Source organism: Rhincodon typus, chromosome 2, assembly GCF_021869965.1.
Source record: "Rhincodon typus isolate 14 chromosome 2, sRhiTyp1.1, whole genome shotgun sequence".
NCBI classification, from domain to species: domain Eukaryota; kingdom Metazoa; phylum Chordata; class Chondrichthyes; order Orectolobiformes; family Rhincodontidae; genus Rhincodon; species Rhincodon typus.
In genome coordinates this window covers 30,095,855-30,116,032 of record NC_063333.1, presented here as the reverse complement: position 1 = coordinate 30,116,032, position 20,178 = coordinate 30,095,855, and the positions used below count along the sequence as shown (strand labels likewise).

The following is a 20,178-nucleotide window of genomic DNA, read 5'->3' as shown; positions in this document are numbered from 1 at the left end:
AGTGGGACTGGTATAGGTAGTATACTTTTGGCAGTACAGACTCGATGGGCCAAAAGGACTCTTCTGTACTGTATGATTCTATGAAATAGGGCAGGTTTAATAAGTACACTCCTACTTGAGCATTAAAACAAAAATAATTATGTAGTGTTAAGGATAACATGCAAATTTATAATAGCTTTTCCACCCATAGGCCATTGTACATGGGTTACATACAGAACTGCAAACTGCACACAAAGCTCTTCGTTCTGTTTCAGCGATGGTACTCAGATCTTTTTTTTTGTGTCATGTATTTTTTTTAAAAAAATGTCTGCACCAGTTGGGTCTTTGGTCTCAGCGGCTTATCTCCAAATAATTTAATATCGTGCCTGTAGCTACTGAAATTGGCTTGTTACTCCGAAACCTGCCTTCTTCTCAGAGGCACGTTTCCAAAGGGTCTTTTTGGATTGGACCAAAATCAGAAATTGCTGGAAAAGCTCAGCAGATCTGGCAGTATCTGTGAAGAAAAAGGCAGAGTTAACATTTTGGGTCTGGTGACCCTTCCTCAGACCCAGTTCTGAAGAAGGGTTACCGGACCCGAAACTTTAACTCTGCTTTTTTCTTCACAGATGCTGCCAGGCCTGCTGAGCTTTTCCAGCAACTTCTGGTTTTTGTTCTTGAGTTACAGTATCCACAGTTCTTTCAGTTTTTTGGATTTGTCATTGCTTTGATTGATGTTTGTATGAATGACTTTCAATTTTTCATTAAGACCTCACTTACTTCCTAGGATTCCCTGTCAATAACGCAAAACCTTCAATCATTTTCATGTAAAATACAGCCTGAACTTTCAACATTGAAGAATGAATTGATTACACTTCCACATGTTTATTTAGCATTGTTCAGATTTTCATATGAAACAAGAACACAAAGCAAGTGTTTAAAACTGATTTCTTTTTAAATATGGAACCATAAGAATCTCTACAGTACAGATAGAAGTCTTTGGCCCATCGAGTCTGCACCAACTCTGCCAACAGCATCCCACCCAAATCCACTGCCCCAGCCTATCCCTGCATTTAGCATGGCTAATTCACCAAGCCTACACATCCCTGGACACAATGGAGCAATTTAGAATGGTCAATATACTTTACCTATACATCTTTGGACTGTTCCAGGAAACCGGAGCATCCAGAGGAAACGCAGGCAGACTTGGGGAGAATGTGCAAATTCCACACAGACAGTTGCCTATAGCTGGAATCAAACCTGGTTCCTTGGTGCCGCAAGGCAGCAGTGCTAGCCACTGAGCCACCATGCAGCACATACCATTTTAAATTTGCAACTACTGCCATTTAACTACTACATCTAGGTGGTTCCTGTTTGCCTAATGAGGACCCATCTGATTAGAACTAGCTACTAAAATCACTTACAGCAATGACTTTTAATATTTTTGCTTCCATGGCCTCTAAACTGTCATTATAAAAATTATGCAGACCCGCCCAAGAGTATAAGTACTTTTCCCCTTTAAAAAGTTATACTTAAGCACAGATTTATTATTTTTGTTTTACTTAATGCAACCAGGCAATCCATTGTAAAAGCTCCAGTGCAGTAATCAAGGAGTGCTGCATTGAAAGAGGCTGGAACTGAAAGGTAGGAACAGATGACCAGTCTATATCTCCTGCTAACAGGGTGGCGATGGTCTTAATAAAACCGTTCCTTAATATGCAGCATTGGAGTATCTGACGTTATATAATTAAGAAATACTCTTCTTTACAGACGCTTGGTTTAGTTGATTGGTGGCACTGTTTCTTAGGAGCTGATTGTCCTTTATATATTGTTCTGCATTATGCTCCGACTTGTAGGCAAATTGATTTGCAAACGGACCAAAGACAGAACCTATTTGCAACCTGGGGGCAGCCTATAATGCTTTCAATTAATAACTAAATTTGATGCAATTTTATTCTTTTCCACTACAGAGATAAACAATACCATCTCTGACGAGAAGCAAGTCCTGTATCCCAGTAATGCTGGTACCCACTAGAGTGAGAGGTGTAAAGAGGAAGCACACTTTTGTTGACTCTACAGCTACTGAAAGCTATTTTCAATTCATTTGCTTCTGTTTCATACCAAATAAATTGAGGGAATCTGTTTTTCGTTGCTGTTGGTGATAACTTCAAATTAGGTCAGTCCTTGTGTACACCACTCTCTGCAACAGTTTGTACCAGTTGTTTTTGCAGGATTCTGTGGAAACATCTCACAGACCAACAACCCATCTGACCATGGTTGAGAAATCCTGATTTATAGAGACGAGAGTGGCACCAGGTATTATCAGACAAGTATCAATGCAATTTTAACACGTTACTATGAAGATAACAGAACATCCATTTTAACAGCAAAGTGGTCAATTTTACATTGATTACTAAATTCAAGATATTGAATTAAAGGGTCAATGTAATAAGTCAAATTGAATACAAGTACAATTGATAACCAAATTGCAGTAGAAGTTACCGTTGAAGACATTTCAATAATTGAGGCGGCTTTGCTGACAGCAGGTACGCAGAGAACTTCTGAAGTAGTTCAAAATAGTGAAACCAATGCAATATCTCAAACTAAATAACTGAACAAACTGTACACCAAAAATAAGCAGGTACCATAATGCAACAAAAAAATAAATCACATTCACATAGTGCCTAACTTGCCCTAAGGGATGAGATGATGATGGAGATAAAGTTGTATTACTAGAAAGTTCCACAAAGTACTTTTAAGAACGATCTTGAAGGGGAGTGGATGGCAGAATGGCAAGAAAGAAAATTTGTGCAGTTGTAGAACACCTTCCAGAATATCATGTCATTAAATAATATTGAAATGTAGTCACTTGTTTTGCAGAGAACCAGAGCAGTCAATGTGTGCATAGCTAAGTCCCACAAACAATGCAATAAAAAACGGTTAATCCACTCTAATGAAAATGGTATAAGTTATTGGTCAGGAAAAAAGCGAGGGCTGCTCAAATGCCTCAGGTTAATACCTCAACCAAAAGATGACAGCTCTGAAGCCTAGCACTCCCTCACTCATACTGCACTGAAATATCAACTTAGATTGTGCACTCGTCTCAGAGTTGAAACTTGTACAGCTACCTCTGACTCAGAAGCAGAATGCCATCAACAAGGCAAGCCTGACATTGGGGATGTTAGGTATGGAAACCAGAAAATGACAAAACAGCAAACTGCTCAATTATAATAATAGGAAAAAAGTGTATACAAGATGCTATAATCAATATGGAGGGACTGGGGAAATACAACATAGACAAGGACAATGAGAGATTATGGAGATAGTTAATACAAGAAAAATAATTTTAAATTGGCCATAAGTGGAAGAAAACCTTGGCTATATTTTGCACAATTACTCAGTCAATGTTCAGGATGCAATCTATCCTTTTATTTTCAAGTATTTTTGTTGAAAAGAACTTATAATGACAAATCAGATGCATTGGAGGTTTTGTTTTATTCTTTTCAAAACTCAATTTATTCAGGGACCGAGAAGACGCTGGAAACACTACACTCATTTACTGGTGTAGGGCAAATAAAGTGGAATGAATCCAACTGCTGCAGCCCTTGTAGTGATTGTGCTTATTATAGTTTGGACAGGGAACTCCAGAACATGGCTCCAGTGACAATAAAGACAAGGCAATACATGCTGGAGGCAGTTCATTATAATTTGAAGATGTTAACATTACTATGAATTTGCTGCTGTCAACTTGGTAGAAATTCACAGATGAGGGACGCTATTTTAATAAATTTGGTGAGTTGTTACAGTTCAATGGCAGACTGCCAATCAAGCAGACTAAATATTTGTGATCAGTTACACTTCTTTTAATGACAACATAATTCTGTAAATGGTTTTCTTTTAAGTTTTTAAGCAGCGCACAACTGCAGAATTTTCTTCTCAAAAACTTGTTCAACACTCTTTCAAACTTCACTTCAAATTAACTAGAAAAATAAACTGTTAGGGTTATCAGCTATAAAAGCAAGCATTACTCATTACACGCTGAACTCTATCTTCTCAAGCTCTTCAATGAAAATGTGTCTTCATGAAGATCATTACTTAATTTTATTCTAGCAAAGACTGTTGAGGTTGGTTGGCTCGCCGAGCTGGTTTGTTGTTCCGCAGATGTTTCGTTACCATGCTGGGTAACATCCTCAGTGCAGCCTCCGATGAAGCGTTGATGTGTTTTCCTGCCTGGTTTTTAAACTCTGGGGTCCGTTGAGATGGATTGCCTCACTTCCGGTTTTCCTTCGTAGTGGAAGGTATATGGGGCTGAGTTCAATGTGTTTATTAATAGCATGCTTCGTGGAGTGCCATGCTTCCAGGAATTCTCGTGCTTGTCTCTGCGTAGCCTGTCCCAGGATCTTGGTGTTGTTCCAGTCGAAGTCGTGGTTCTCCTTGTCCATGTGGATTGAGATGAGGGAGTGTTGGTCATGTCTTTTTGTAGCCAGTTGTTCTTGTACTCTTGTTGTTAGTTTCCTTCCTGTTTGTCCGATATAGTGTTTCTCGCAGTCTCTGCAAGGGATTTTGTAGATGACACTGGTCCTGTCCATGGCAGGGCGTGGGTCTTTAGTTCCTACACGAACAGCATCAGAAAGATTCTACACGCCCCGACGCAATCATCACACTACCCTACACCAGGAACACGTCGGAACTCACCACAAGACTGCCACAACCACTGGGCATCAGAGTGGCACACAAGCCCACTTCAACCCTACGACAACTGCTCACCCGAACTAAAGACCCACTTCCCGTCATGGACAGGACCAATGTCATCTACCAAATTTCCTGCAGAGACTGTGAGAAACACTACATCAGACAAACAGGAAGGAAACTAACAACAAGAGGACATGAACACCAACTGGCTACAAAAAGACACGACCAATACCCACTCATCCCAATCCACATGGACAAGGAGAACCATGACTTCGACTGGGACAACACCAAGATCCTGGGACAGGCTAGGCAGAGACAAACACGAGAATTCCTGGAAGCATGGCACTCCACGAAGCATGCTATTAATAAACACATTGAACTCAACCCCATACACATTCCATTACGAAGGAAAACCGGAAGTGAGACAATCCATCTCAACGGACCCCAAAGTTTAAAAACCAGCCGGAAAACACACCAACACTTCATCGGAGGATGTTACCCAGCATGGTAACGAAATGTCTGCAAAACAACAAACCAGCTCAGCGAGACAACCAACCGCAACACCCACAACCTGAGCTACAGATCTACTCCAAAAATCTAGTAAAGACTACATAAATTACTTGTACGCGCAGTCAGAGGTAGGCAGATATGGCAGCCATAGTATGCCTAGTTTGCCGTACATATAAACTTATGCATGTATTGCTTTCAAAATTGTGTAAATGGTACACAAGTGATACTTCCTAACAAAAAAGTTCATTTTCTGCTCATCTTTGCTGTAGTGCATCCGAACCCAATTTTTCTGACAAAGTTCCGGCCCAAAAACAGGCACTGATGAAAGACTGACAAGGCCTTCCATATATTTGTCAAATCTACCGAGACATTATACCAACATGCATATTTGATCCGTAGCAAGTCGAGTGAAGTAAAAGCTTTAAAACAGTCAATTCAGCTTTGATGCGTTCCACATGCTTTTGAATCTAGCAGTTTTTATAAAATGGATTAGCTGATCATTAACTGCCGACCTTGATGCAGACTACAAGTTAGTACACCAAAAGGCTGAGATGTGTGTCAAAGTGAAAAGTAAAATTTCCAATACTTCCAAATTTAATTAAACAAAGGACTTTAAAGTAAAACTAATTCTCACAATCTGGGCATAGCTGGCAAGGTCCAAGTGTATTGCTCTTCCCATTTTTCCCAAGGGCTGTTTTCCAGAACCATGGGCAATGAATGCTGGCCTAGCCAGCAACACCTACATCTGCTGAATGAAGAAAAAAAAAATACTTGCAGCTTGTTAACAGTAGTTTGCTAAGTCACAGAGGCAAGGCCAAGCCCATTATCAGTCCCTGGACTCATACAGACCAGGGTAGATGAGATACCAGGTTTTGCCACTTTAAAGATGAATTGAAATTTTCTGAACATTCAATAACTTTATGGTTACCTTTAATGATAACACCTTAATGTTTATTTTTAACCTGAATTCAAATTTTCAAATCATCATGGCAGGTTTTGAACTTGCATCATCTGTTTGACAAGTCAATCCTATTTAGTCCAGTAACATCCACTACAGTACTGCATGGCTGTTACTGCTGGTACTTTTGTGCTACATTAAAAATTCTACAATAGTAGAAATTTAGAAGGGAAACAATTACACAACCCAACTTTTGTGAAGTGGCACAAATCTCTGGGTTGAATCAAATATTACTGCCAGGTCACTGAAGAAATTTTCTAAACCACACTCTCGAGTGGAATGAGCAATTAAAGATTTCCAAGTGCTTCTTTCTGAAATACAATTTATTGAAAACTATTCTGTTCAGATATTGCCTGACAACAATGCTGTACGAGGTCAGACTCAACGTTGCTGTTCCCACTCACCTTAACCAGCTTCCTTCCCCAAACTGTCATCACAGTTCAAATCTGTTTACATGAAAATCAAAGGGATGTTAACATTCATATGCACCAATCATGTCCAATGAACCTGAGGACATACATTTACAAAGGGTTTACAGACCCAAGTTCTTGGATTCCCAACATTAGTAAATTCATGGGCACCAAACCATTCGGATGCACAACAGGATAGTCTTCATGCATATTGTTATGATCAACCCCGACAAGGCTTCCTAATTTACTGCAGTTGGAGACAGGATGCACTACATGGTCAAGATCCCAGCTGAGGAGAGATGAAGTCAGTCTACCTTCTTTATTTACCGATTGCCTTGGTTGGTTGCAACAAGGCTAATATACAAAGACCCCTACCCTCAGTGACACACTTTTCCCTGACAAAATGAATTTAAAATTAGCCTATTTTACCAGGCTTTCAGTTAATAAAAGAACATATTTATTAGTTAATAAATTGAGAAGAAATAATAACAGATATAGATCAGAAATAAGCAGAGAGGCTAAAATAAGTGAAAAGATACATCAGTCTCTCGATTGTTGGAGAATAATATAGTGGAACATTGCAGCATTAAGTTGGATAGTACTTGTGCTGATATGCAAGAGGTTGACGTGAAGATTTTTGGTTTTACAGGTCTGCAGGAAGGCCTTTATCCAGTTTTGACTGCGGTTTCACTTGTCTGGCTACAGCAAAGAGAGAAAGTTCCCTTCCTCTTCATTTGTACATGCAGTGCAGGGATGCCTTGGTATCTTCTCAGCTGTGACACTTAATACACGCAGACCAGGGTTGAAAGTGGCTGTTAACCAATATCCCCTTTAAGCTGCATGGCCGCTTGTGCACACCACACATCTGTTAATTGGTGTGCAGACAGACTGACTTCTGGTTCAGAAGTTGTGGCTACCAAATGAAGTGACCTCAGAAGTCCACACACTGTGGCAGGAAGGATTAGAAGAGACATGGCTTTTTACCTGTGTTCTTGTGAATTCTTCAAAGGGGATTAACAGTAATACGTCTTGTATAAAAATGTTTTCTCAAATCACGTTGCTATGCCGAGATCACTCTCAGGAAATTACATTTCAGTTTGCAGCGTGTCTCTTTTTGAAGCCCTTCTAGTTGAAGCTTCCTGACACTTTACAAGATGTAACATTACAAAGGTCTCTCTTCAGATAACTTCAGTGGCTATCTTTGGCACCTTTTAAGAACCACCCATATTACAATTAAAAGTTTAATATGTTCCCAAAACTTGAGTTCTGATCTGTCATTGTGACAATATTATGTGATTACTTATATTGGTAGATGTTTGGCGATAGAAATAAGGTACTACAATTACTGTACACCCATAATATGGACTATCTGCGTGCTCTTACCATATATATTTATGTGGCAATAAAACAGCAATACATATGGATACACAAACTGAATGAGATCTAGATTTGGTTTATTTGTAGCGGACTGAGGCAGTCCAAATAGACTACCAGAGTTAATGGTTCAGAGACCATTCAGCATACTAGAATATGTTCTTTCGACAGCTCAAGGGGAGAGAATAAATGGATTTGGGGGAAAAATTGATCGTTTGAATGAGGATTACTGCTACTGTGGAGGATAGACAATGAATTGGTGGGCCAAATGGTCTGCATTGTAATCGATATGTAATTCTTTAAATGAGCTACTCTAAGTGTTTATGCAATGACCTACTGTTTTCTTTGGAAAGAAGATAGATTTCTCTGCATTTGAAATGGCTTGAAGAGGACTCACCAGAAATTCAAAATCAAGACAAGCCTCCATGACATACCATAATTTAGTATACTCGAGCAGGATAAATTTGCATTGCTGGACATCCATAATATGGACTATCTGCAATTTGAATCATGGTGATTGGTGCAGTACATTGTGCAAACATCCCCACTTGTAACTTTATGACGAAGGGAAGGCCACTGATAAGCAGCTGAAGATGGTTGGGTCTAGCCACCATCCTGAATAACTTCCGCAGAGATGTCCCGGAGCGGAGATAACTGACCGACTACAACCATAACCATCTTCCTATGTGCCAGGTATGACACTAACCAGTGAGAGATCCCCCCCTCCCAATTCCAACTGCCTCCAGTTTTGCTAGTATTCCTTGATGCCACAGTCAAATGCAGCTTTGACGTCAAGGGCAGTTACTCTCACCGTACCTTTGGGTATTCAGCTACTTTCTCCATGTTTGAACGAAGGCTGTGATGAGGTCGGGGCTGAGTAGCACTGACTCAAATTGGACGATTACCAGATGCTGCTTGATTGCATTGTGATGACGCCTTCCGTCATTTTGCTTATGATCAAGAGTAGGTTGACGAGGCAGTAACTAGCTGGGTTGGATTTGTTCTGCTGTGTGTACAGGAAGTATCTGGGCAATTTTCCAGGTTGTTGGGTAAATGCCAGCGTCACAGCTGTACTGGAACAGCTAGACTAGGGGTGCAACAACTTCTGGAGCATAATTCTTCAGTACAATTGATGGAGAGCTGTCAAGGCCCACAGGCTTTGCAGTATCTGGTACCTTGAACATTTTCTTGATAAAATGGGGAGGTGAACTGAATTGGTTGAAAACTGGCATCTATAATGCTGGGGACCTCCAGGGAAAACCAAGATGGATCAATTAATCAGCAATAGCGGCTGAAGATGGTTGGGGATGGTTGTCTTTTGCACTGATGTGCTGGGCTCCCACATCTTTGGGAATGGGGATATTTGTAGAACCTCTTCCTCCAGTAAGTTGATTAATTGTCCAACACCTTGTATGACTGGACGTCTACAGTGTGCAGTTCATCTAGTCTCCATATTATGGAAAATATTTGCAGATACTGAAGGTGGTGTGTCGATTTTTTTCTGGTAAACTCTTGTGAAATGTCTTGTTATATTTATAGGTGCTATATTAATGCAAGTTAATGTTGCTGGACATCAACTTCTAGTGTTCTCGTTTTAGTCCAAAGAGTATAATGTGTGCAACCAATAAACTGTCTCTAAAATGGATGATTAGAGCAAAAATTGGAAGCAGACCATCAAAGCCTCAAGAAAAAGGAGAACCAAGGATGGAAGTCAAAAGTATTCTTTTACAAGTCAAAAAAAGACAAGATGCTACAGTCCAAGAGGTGATGATATCAAAGGTTGAAAATATTCTTCTTCCACAGTGGCAAAATAGCATTTAAAAGGGAAGTGAGAAATCAGCAACAAAACTGAAGTCTATTAAAAGCCTTGGACGGATTGTTTGGTTTTCCTGTGCCCACTTCGAATAAAGTTTCTTCTGTCAAGAAACACAATGACAATTGTTTATATATTTACTAATGTGGTTTTGTAATTCGTTGTAAATGTTTAAAGTGGGGAATCCACAAACACAAGCATTTCTGCATGCTTGTTATTGAAATTGTTTAGATCTATGCACAGAGGTGTTTGACAAGTCTGCAAAAGCCCTTTTAATAATAAGCAACACCATCCTGGAATAGACAAGTTTGTACAATTTGCAGGGTTCAGCTCAATTTGTGAAATCTTGTGATATCAAAAAAGATTACTGATTATGCCAAGAGGCCACAGCAACCGATAACAACATGGTGGACTCAGAGGTTTGTTACAGTACTAAATTTAGAAGGGATATTTACTATAAGTGTAATGTTCAAAAGAATGGCTGTACTTAACTAGCATCTGAAGATCAATCTGATTATAAAACCAAAATCAGTGACAGTTTATTGAATACAGTCCTACTCAGAAGTGCTATGTCTTAGCTATGGATTTAGAGAGCATTTACTTGATGCAAGTGTGGTAATCAGGTGGATGTGAAATGAAATAAAACCGAAAACTTGTTACTGTTATTGCTGTTGATGACGTGAAAACAGTAAATCATGGAAATTGCCAATATAAAACTTAGTCGCATAATCAGGCATACAAATGAAATTCAAAAGAAACTTAAGACTTCAATAGCCACAAAAGATTTCGCAGGTATACAATGAAAAGAATTCAATTAACAGAAAAATAATTCAAACAAAGATGGCCTCCGACATCAGCATATCTTTCCTTAGATAAGGGGGATAATACTTCAGATACCCAGCTACTTGTTGCTGGAGACTTATTCATGGCAGATTCTTTTCTGATTAATATTTACTCCTTAGACATCATTGAGAGAGATTATCTGGTCATTTGGTTCCTTACAGTTGGAGGGATCTTGCCTTGGTTCCTATGATTCTATTGTTACCAGTGTCTACATTTCAAAAAGTAATTAGTTGTAAAAACATGCAGAGATTTTGAAAAGGTTCTATATGCATCCAAATCTTTCCACGTAGAGCACAGCAATACATTTTAACTTCTGTTTCAAAAAAGCTAATTGGAGAGCAACATGTTGGAGAAATGCTGAAACTTGTAGTCCCTTTAAAACTGAAACGTTCCAGTATTTCCAGTGCAGCATGAAAGCTCGTCACAGCAGCTATTACTTTCCCCACACAATTTTCAACAAAATGCTGAAAGGAAAGTGACAATAAATACCACTGAAGTCACTATACTCCAAAGGCTGGTTTTAAATAAATATTGGCACCCATATGTATGCTTCAGTAAAGTAGTATTTAGGAAAATAAAAGTTTTGTTCCCAAAAAGAATGTAAACTAACCTTCAGATGAAGGTAGAGCAAGGGGTCAAAGGTTTTTTAAAAATTGTGAGTAGTTGTCCAGCACTCATTGGCACCGTGTAGATTGCCGTACCCAAAAACAGTGTACATCAACAAGTGTTCAGGGCCAGACTTATAGGGGACAATCTTGTGCAGGAAGATGGATCAAGAGAACCAAAGGAAGAGGTCTACAACGCTTTAGCAACATTAGACGTTGCATTCACAATTTTAATGAGATCAACACACTCCATGCTAACTGCCTTTTAATCCTCTGGTATCAGTGAACTGAGGTCACCATGAAGGTCCCACCTTCTCAACCATGACCCTCATTTGAGGCATGGTGATCCTCAGGTTAAACCACCAACTCTCTCTTTAGAGAAAGACAGACAGCAGCCCTATGGTCCTCTGGAACCATGACAACTTTATCTTTTATCTATCAGTCAACCATCCTCAATTGTCACAAGTTGTATACCTTTTCTGTTTAACTAAAAAATGTAAATATTGAAACTGCTACTTCTTAAACTTAGAGTAGAATCCCCAGAGTGGAAACAGGCCATTCGGCCAAACAAGTTCACACCAACCCTCCAAAGAGCATTCCACCCAGACCCATCTCCCTACTCTATCCCTGCATTTCCCATGCCTAATGCACCTAACCTTCACATCTCTGAACACTATGGGTAATTTTACACTGCCAATACATCTAACCCGCACATCTTTGGACTGTGGGAGGACACCAGAGCACCTGGCAGAAACCCACGTAGACACTGGGAGAACGTGCAAACTCCACACAGACAGTAGCCCGAGGGTGAAATCGAACCCGGGTCCCTGGCGCTGTGACACAGTAGTGCTAAGCACTCAGCCACCGTACCACCCTTAATGAACTATTTCAAAATTTCTTATGAATGATCAACGGCCTATATTGTGCAACAGTAGTCATAAACACCCAAAATCTAAAAGAATTCAATTAGCTTGGCCAAGAATTGATAGGAAGCAATCTTCAACACAAAACTAATTGGTTATGCTTTTTATTTTTCAGCTTTAGACAGAAAAATCTATTGAGCTCAACTTCCTGTGAGCTTACAAAAGCATTGTTACAGTTTAGCTATTTCCTGGCCAACAACAATTTGAAAATTTACAATAACTTCAATTCAATTATTTTATTGCAATCACTCCCGCAAATTTTTCATCCAGTACAGGTTCCTGGTTAAAACTACTGAACTCTTTCAATTAGTGTCCAAAGCTATTACAAAATCATAACTAAATAGAAATTTTTAAAATAAATCTACTTCGGCATGTATTTTTCTTCTGCCAATCCATACTCCACTTATAAAGTAAACTTGCAATAGAATTTTTAAAAAAAGATTTCTACATCCACACACACAGGGTTGCCTGCCTGCCTGCCTGCCTGACATTAAGGTATAGAGGAGTTACAATTTCCTTCAATTGTACATTGGCCAGATTAGTTTTAGCAAACACCAAAGCCACATCCTTGTCTACAGACAATCCCACCCAAGCTGAATTAAATGGTGAACTCAACATCCTGTCATTATATTTGCTCAGTTTCCTTTTTCACCTGTACTTGGCTTATTTTGACACTTTACCACCCTAATTAACTAAAAACTGTTCAACACTGGATAGATTTCCTTTAACCATCTCCTATATCGTTCAGGGATTTCTTGCCTTCACAGCTCAATTAGCCAATGAGAAGCATTTTTCTCAAAACTTCAGGAATAACCCCTCACCCTACTGATGCACACAGAACAAGAAACTGTAGCGCATTTCTGTTGCTCCAGTGATCAGGTTGTGTAAATGGCATCCTACTTGGACTTATACTTTGCACTGAAATGTGTTCTCCTGTTGATTAATAGAAATACTAAACATCTTCCAAATTACAATGATGCCCATTATAAACACCTATTAAGAGATAGCAAGAACTGCAGATACTGGAGTCAGAGATGACAGTGTGGACGTGGAGGAACACAGCAGGCCAGGCAGCACCAGAGGAGCTGGAAGTTGACATTTCGGGTCAGGACGTCCTGGCCCGAAACATCAACTTTCCTGCTCCTCTGGTGCTGCCGCCTGGCCTGCTGTGTTCCTCCAGTTCCACACAGTGTCATCTATATAAGCACTTATTAAGGTTGTTTTCCTCATTACAAGTGCAACCCACAAGGATATTTAAAAGAAAACAAAAATCATTCATCGTATGAGAGCACCACAGACAGGGCCAACATTATTGTGAATTCTTAGTTGCTCGAGGTGGTGATGAGCTGCCTTCTTGAAGCACTGTGATCCATGTGGTGTAGGTACACCCATACCACTGTTAGAGGGGGAGTTCTAAGGTTTTAACCCAGAGACACCGAAGGAACAGAAATGTATTTCCAAGTCTAGATGGTGAATGGTTTGCATGGATGTTGCACGTGGAAAAAATATAGAAAATGCTGTTTAAACTCAGCAGGCCTGGCCCCTCTTTTTTTCTGAAGTGTCTTTTCGGTCTAAAGATGTTAATTCAGTTTCTCTCTCCCCAAATCAGTCAGACCTACTTTGTTTCTCCAGCATTTTCTGTGTTCATTTCAGACTTCCAACATCTGCAATACTTAGCTTTTAACTTGCACATTCCCATGTATCTGCAACACGAGAGTTTGGATGGAGCCTTGGTGAATTTCTGCAGTGCATCCTGTAAATAGTACCCACTAAGTATCAGTGGTGCGGTGTGTGAATTTTGTAGATGTGGTACCAATCAACCATGGTGCTTTGTCTGGGATATTGTCAAGCTTTAGTGTTGTTGGAGCTGCACTCATCCAGGAAAAGCGAAGAATTCCATCACATTCTTGACTTTTGCATTAAAGGTGGTGAGCATGCTTTTGGGAGTCAAGAGGTGAAGTACCTGCTGCAGGATTCTTAACCTCTCACCTATTCTTGTCACCACAATATTTATATAGCCTGTCATTCATAACACATGTCCAATCAATTATTCATTAACTATATAAACAATCATCCAGACAAAACAGAAGCATCTTTGATTATTGAATTTAGCGATCTAAGCATCCTTTCTTTTAGATGGCGAAATTAATGTTTCCTAACCTGATTCTCAATACTCATGAATTGGTCACTGATTTGGTAGACAAATTATTTGCTGACATTCTTACAGAACCTGAGGTTTATCAGGCTCATTTTAAATTAACTTGTTTGTAGAGGTCTCTAAGAAATTTTGACTCATCAAGAAGCCAACAATTCCCAAGTTAATGTTTTTATAGACACTCCCATTCCTCCCTACAGTACAGGATAGGTTGGTTTTACTTCTGAACAGCAATTTGGTTTCCTCACAGAAATATCAGACCGGGAAGTGGAGACCAGATTCCCACTCAAGTAAAATTTTCCAAACAGTCAGGGTGCAATTAGCCTTTTCTTCTGGAATGACACATGATGAATTTTAGAAAAAATTCATCTAATTATTTTGTGGGACGTGGGAATCCTGGCTAGCCAGCATTTATTACCGATTGCTAGTTGCCATTGAGAAGGTGGTGGCGAGCTGCCTTCTTGAACCACTACAGTCCATGCGCTATAGGTTGACCCACAATGCCATGACGGAGGGAATTCCAGGATTTTGACCCAGCAACAGTGATATATTTCCAAGTCAGGATAATGAGTGGCTTGGAGGGGAGCTTGAAGTTGTGGTGTTCCCATATATCTGCTGTCCTTGTCCTTCTAGATGGAATTGGTCGTGGGTTTGGAAGGTGCTGTCTGAGGATCTTTGGTGAATTTCTGCAGTGCATCTCGTATATAGTACACACTGCTACTACTGAGCATCAGTGGTGGAGAGAATGGATGTATTGCCAATCAAGCAGGCTGCTTTGTCCTGGGTGGTGGCAAGCTTTAAAACGACTGGAATTATAGTCATCCATTTTAAAATGACAGCATTACAGACCCTCTGCCTATGTAAACATTTAAGTAACAGATGAGTAGTAAAACCATTTTCCCACTAGATTTACATTTTCTTCCAGCTAAAAAGACAATACAAAAAAATTTAAATAAAGCAGTCAAATAAATTTTGGGTGAATTTTATTAACCTTCTTTCCTAAAAGATTAAAATACTCCGGCAAAAATTAAACAAAGTTAGGGAATGCTTTATTACATTTTGCATCCCAAGATTATATACATATCAAGTACATCCATCAATGTTTACCACTTTAGTGCACAAACCACATCCTGTTAGATCAAAAGGGAAACAGACAAGAAATAATTGAACTGAACAACTGTAAATAACATGAGAAGCGCTTGAAAAGGATCTGGTACAATTCATTTATACATTTTCCAGCGACATTACAATTCTAACACTTGAAGGGGGTCATCTGATTTAGTTAATGCTGTCTGCAGCTAACATCTTCCCACTCCTTGACTGCTTATGGTCACAGCAAAGTTTGACTGTATGGGGAAATGATATTGCCAAAGACATACTCTGCAACATTAGCTCAATGTCTGCAATTAGTCAGCCTTGTGCCTTTATTAATACATATCTACTTTAACGCAAACAAAGTATACTCCGGCAAAAGACTACTGAAAGGTTAGCAATATATAAAACTACCCTTGTTGAGAAAAAAGCAAGCACACAATCTCTGGGTTGCCAAAAGAAAATATAAACTTAAGTACTGTCACCAACTAAAAGCTAAATTTAGAAATAAAATTCAAAGATTAGTCAAAAATTGGTCTGTAGCTATAGCCACTTTGTTCACAAGCTGTTAGCGATGTCATTTTTATTTCTTCATCTGGTATAGCCAGCTGACTTCCTTTTTCCTGGAGGCAATAAGTAGCAGCAATGAAGAGTTCTCCCTTTAAGAACCCTCCACTCAGGGTGATGCAGTCTTCCAGTGAGTTTTCAACTTTCAAAGAGAGATTTCAGTCTAAGAGGGAGAGGGCAAAGGCTGTTGCTCCTGGCAAACCCCTCTGTCAGTGACCAAATTTAATAGCTTTATTGCTTACATAAATTGGATCATGGGACCTTTCAAAGTTTTTAAAATTCTAATTCCAGTTTCTGTTGCCATACCCAGTGTTTCGGGCTTTCCAAATTGCTTTTTTTTAAAAAAATGTTCAAGATATAAAAATGTCCAGTCAATTATATGATATTTGAGATGACATCCTCAAAACAACGTTAACTCAGAGCTACACTATTTTTCAAGGTGCACATTTGAATTAAAACAAATTACAGGCTTTTAACCTGCTACTGAGCACCAATAAGACACAAAATAGCTGAACTAAATGACTTGTTTCACATTTACAGACCCTAACTTTAGGGGCAAAAGAAATTCACAAAAATTGTGCCAGCAATGAGGAATTTTGGTTAAGTGGACAATGGAAAATATCTAACTGTTGATTCAAAGTTCAAATTTGAGATAAAGGAAGTGAGGCGCTTTGACTAAGAAACTAAACGAGACTAGGCATGTTAAGTAAGGTGGCTACAAGAGCAGGCAGGTCAAAGGTGAGAAATCTTCTAGGAATAATTCATCTCCTAATTCCCCAAAGCCTGCCCATCACCTACAAAGCACAAGACAGGAGGGGAATGGAATCCCACTTGCCTGGATGAGTACAGCTCTAACATTCAAGATCTTGACACTAACCAGGCAAAGCAGCCAGCTTGATTGGCATCACATCCTCAAACATTCACTCCCTCTACCATGGATGTTAAGATACTTCTGGTCAATGGTAACCCCCAGGATGTTAGGAGTGAGGTGTTGTGTGGGTGAGTGGGGAGGGGGAAAGAGGTGGTGTTCAGTGTTGGTAATGCCATGAATGTCAGTGGTTAAATTATCTCTTACCAGAAATGGTCATCACCTAGCATTTGTGCGGCATGAATGCTATTTGCCACTTTTCAGCCAAAGCCTAAATATTGCCCAAGTCTTGCGCATTTGGATATGGACGGCTGAATGTTGTGTGACCATCTGAACATCCGAACTTCTGACCTGATGGCGGAGGGAGGTCGTTGATGAAGCAGCTGAAGATTGTCGGATCATCCATACTTTTGAGTAAAGCGGTCTGGGTTTGGGTGGTCTAGAGGCATGATATAACATCTGAACGGACTGATTAAAAATACATACCCTGCAGAGATTACCTGGAACTGATCTCCAAAAAGCACAACTATCTTCCTTGTTGTGCCAGAATGTAGGAACAAATTACTGCAGATGTTGGAATCTGTACTGAAAACGACAAATGCTAGAGATTACAGTGGGTCAGACAGCTTCCATGGAGAGAGGGCAAGCTAATGTTTCAAGTCTAGATGACTCTTCGAAGCTGCAGTAAAGTGTGGAGGGGACACCATTTATGCTGTAGTTTGGGGAGGGACTGGGGTGGGGTGGTAGGTGTAGGATGCTGGTGGAGTAAAGAAGTTGATAGTTCAGATTAAGTGATCGAAACATGAGAACGACAGAACAATGGTGTGTCTCCTGGCAGACTTCAAAAGACAGTAGCTGGGATGTTCTGCCATTTTCACATTTCGATCACCTAATCTGAAAAATCATTTTTTTCTGGAGCATGGTTCTGCAGGACTATTGCTGGAATGTTGACATGGTCCATAGCCTTTGCAATATCCAGTGCCTCCAACTGCTTCTTGATATCACGTGGTGTGAATTAGATTGGCTGAAGACCAGCAGCTGTGATGCTGGGGACCTCTGGAGGAGGGTGGATCATCCACTCCGCACTCCCAGCTGAAGACCACTGGGAATGATTCAGCCTTTTCCTTTGCATTAATGCGCTGGACTTCCCCATCATTGAGGATGGGGATATTTGAGAGCGAGTCATACTTGAACAGTGCTGGGATCAGTGTCTAAATTGCTATTGTTCAAAAACCAAGGAAATAGGAGTGAAACAAAAGAAAATACTCCAAAGAATAAAACAATGGAGGTGGAGGTTACTATCAAAAATTGTTGAATAATGTTGAGGCTAGAAGGTTGTAGAATGTTCAGTTGAAAGATGCTGTTTCTCGCACACAAGGACAACAATGGTTCAGGGCGGCAGCTCATGGCCACCATATCCAGGCCAATTGGGGATGAGCAATAAAACACCATCCTAGTCAGTAACACCCACTTCTGTGAATGAATTCAAACAACATTGTGATTTAGAACTGAGTAGGAACGATGGAGAATAAAAGTGAATGATTAGATTGGGCAGACAACAGCTTCAAACAGTAGTTGGAATTGTGGAACAAAGCAAAGGGAAGACAGATCAGAAGCTCTACAATGAAGGTTGCATTGTCTGAATAGACATGGTGGAGGAGGAGGAACTGAGGTAATAGAAGTGCCCTTACAAGAAGCAGGATGTGTGAGAGTGTTAAAGTAGCTGCAGGAGTCAGTGCACTTATACGGAATATTAGGGATTATCTCCATTTCTGGGACAGGTTGAAAATTCAAGGAAAGGCAAGAATGGGAGATATACTATGTTAAGGCACAAGAAAAATGGACATTGGAAGGAAAAGTGATTAATTTTTTCCTGCTCCGGGGCACAAGGAGGACATAGCGCTATTTCAGCCATACGGTGCAAGGATAAAGAAATAGGCCACATGGAGGTGAAAAGTTCAATCTACTCTGTAAAAGAGCATTAGCTAGGGAAAATAAAAATCACATTTCTGATGTTTGCCTGACACTAATTCACATTTTTCAAATTCAGTTTAGCCTTTTGGTTTTATTGGTAAGATTAATAACCTAGAATCAAAGAATCCTGACAATGCAGAAAGAGGCCAATTGGCCCTCCAAATAGCATACCACCCGTCCCTATTCCATAACCCGGGTCCCTTGACGCTGCGAGGCAGCAGTGCTAACCACTAAGCTGCTGTGCCGTAATCTGCTGTTATGTGGTATGATCGATGCGTTTTGAAATTGTCTAAAGAAGTGAAAATGTTAATTGTCCAACCTATTTGATTGTCTAATCTATTAAATATTAAAAATATTTTTTAAAAATATACAATCATTCCTCCATATCCGAGAGAGTTCCGTTCCTGAAAAACCCCAGTGATGATGAATTCGTGTGCGCAGAGCTTAAACACTTAAGTGAAAATAAAGTTAGGTTCCCAGACACCAAGATTATGACTTTCGCCCATTATTTTTGGGCTAAAATAATAAATGATAATATCAGTATGTTAACACAAACAGAATATTTACAGAGTACAGTAGACTCACTGATCCCAAACTCACGGCCTACAGCACTAGCCCACATACCACTTTGCAATTTATCTAACACTTTCACCTTTTTACTAAGCTTCATCACCACCTTCTTGCGCTTAAGCACGCTAGCGCAACCACTTCGCTTGGGAGCCATCACAATAACGCAAAGGGCAGAAGGGTGAGGGGGAGAGCAAGATGTGCACAACAAACGTCAATGAGACAATGCAAGAGAAGGGAGAGGGAGGGAGATGCTCAGAGAATTCAAGCATGGGTTAGGGGAGGGGCGTGCAAGCAGGTACCCACACTAGTGTGCCTAAGCACAAATAGGTGATGATGAAGCTTAGTAAAAAAGTTAAAAGTGTTAGATAAATTGCAAAGTGGTATGTCGGCTAGTGCTGTAGGCCATGAATTCGGCAATGAGTCTACCAAACTCTCTAAATATTCTATTTCAGTTTTAACAACGTCAGTATCATGTATTATTTTAATCCAAAAATAATAAGACGAAAAATCATAGTCTTGGTGTCGGGGAACCTATCCCTATTTTTACCATAAGTATTTAAGCTCTGCACTCACTAATTCATCATTAGTGGGGGTTTTCAGGAATGGAACTCAGTCAGGGAGGAATGATTGTACTTACAGTTTTTAAAAAAGTTAATATTCAACAAATTAGACAATTAAATAGATTCGACAATTAATATTTTTCATTTTTCCTCTAGACCATTTCAAAATGCATCAACCATACCATATAACAGCAAATTACAGCACAGTGGCTCAGTGGTTAGCATTGCTTCTTCACAGCACCAGGGACCTGGGTTATGGGGATAAGGAAAGGTGGTATGCTACTTGGA

General features: G+C 39.8%; 1 protein-coding gene across 1 annotated transcript in view; it reads right to left on the bottom strand.

The window, feature by feature from the left end:
• Positions 1 to 20,178, bottom strand: part of LOC109934950 (integrin beta-1) — an 83,771-nt gene that overhangs the window by 51,081 nt on the left and 12,512 nt on the right. The window lies entirely within an intron of this gene.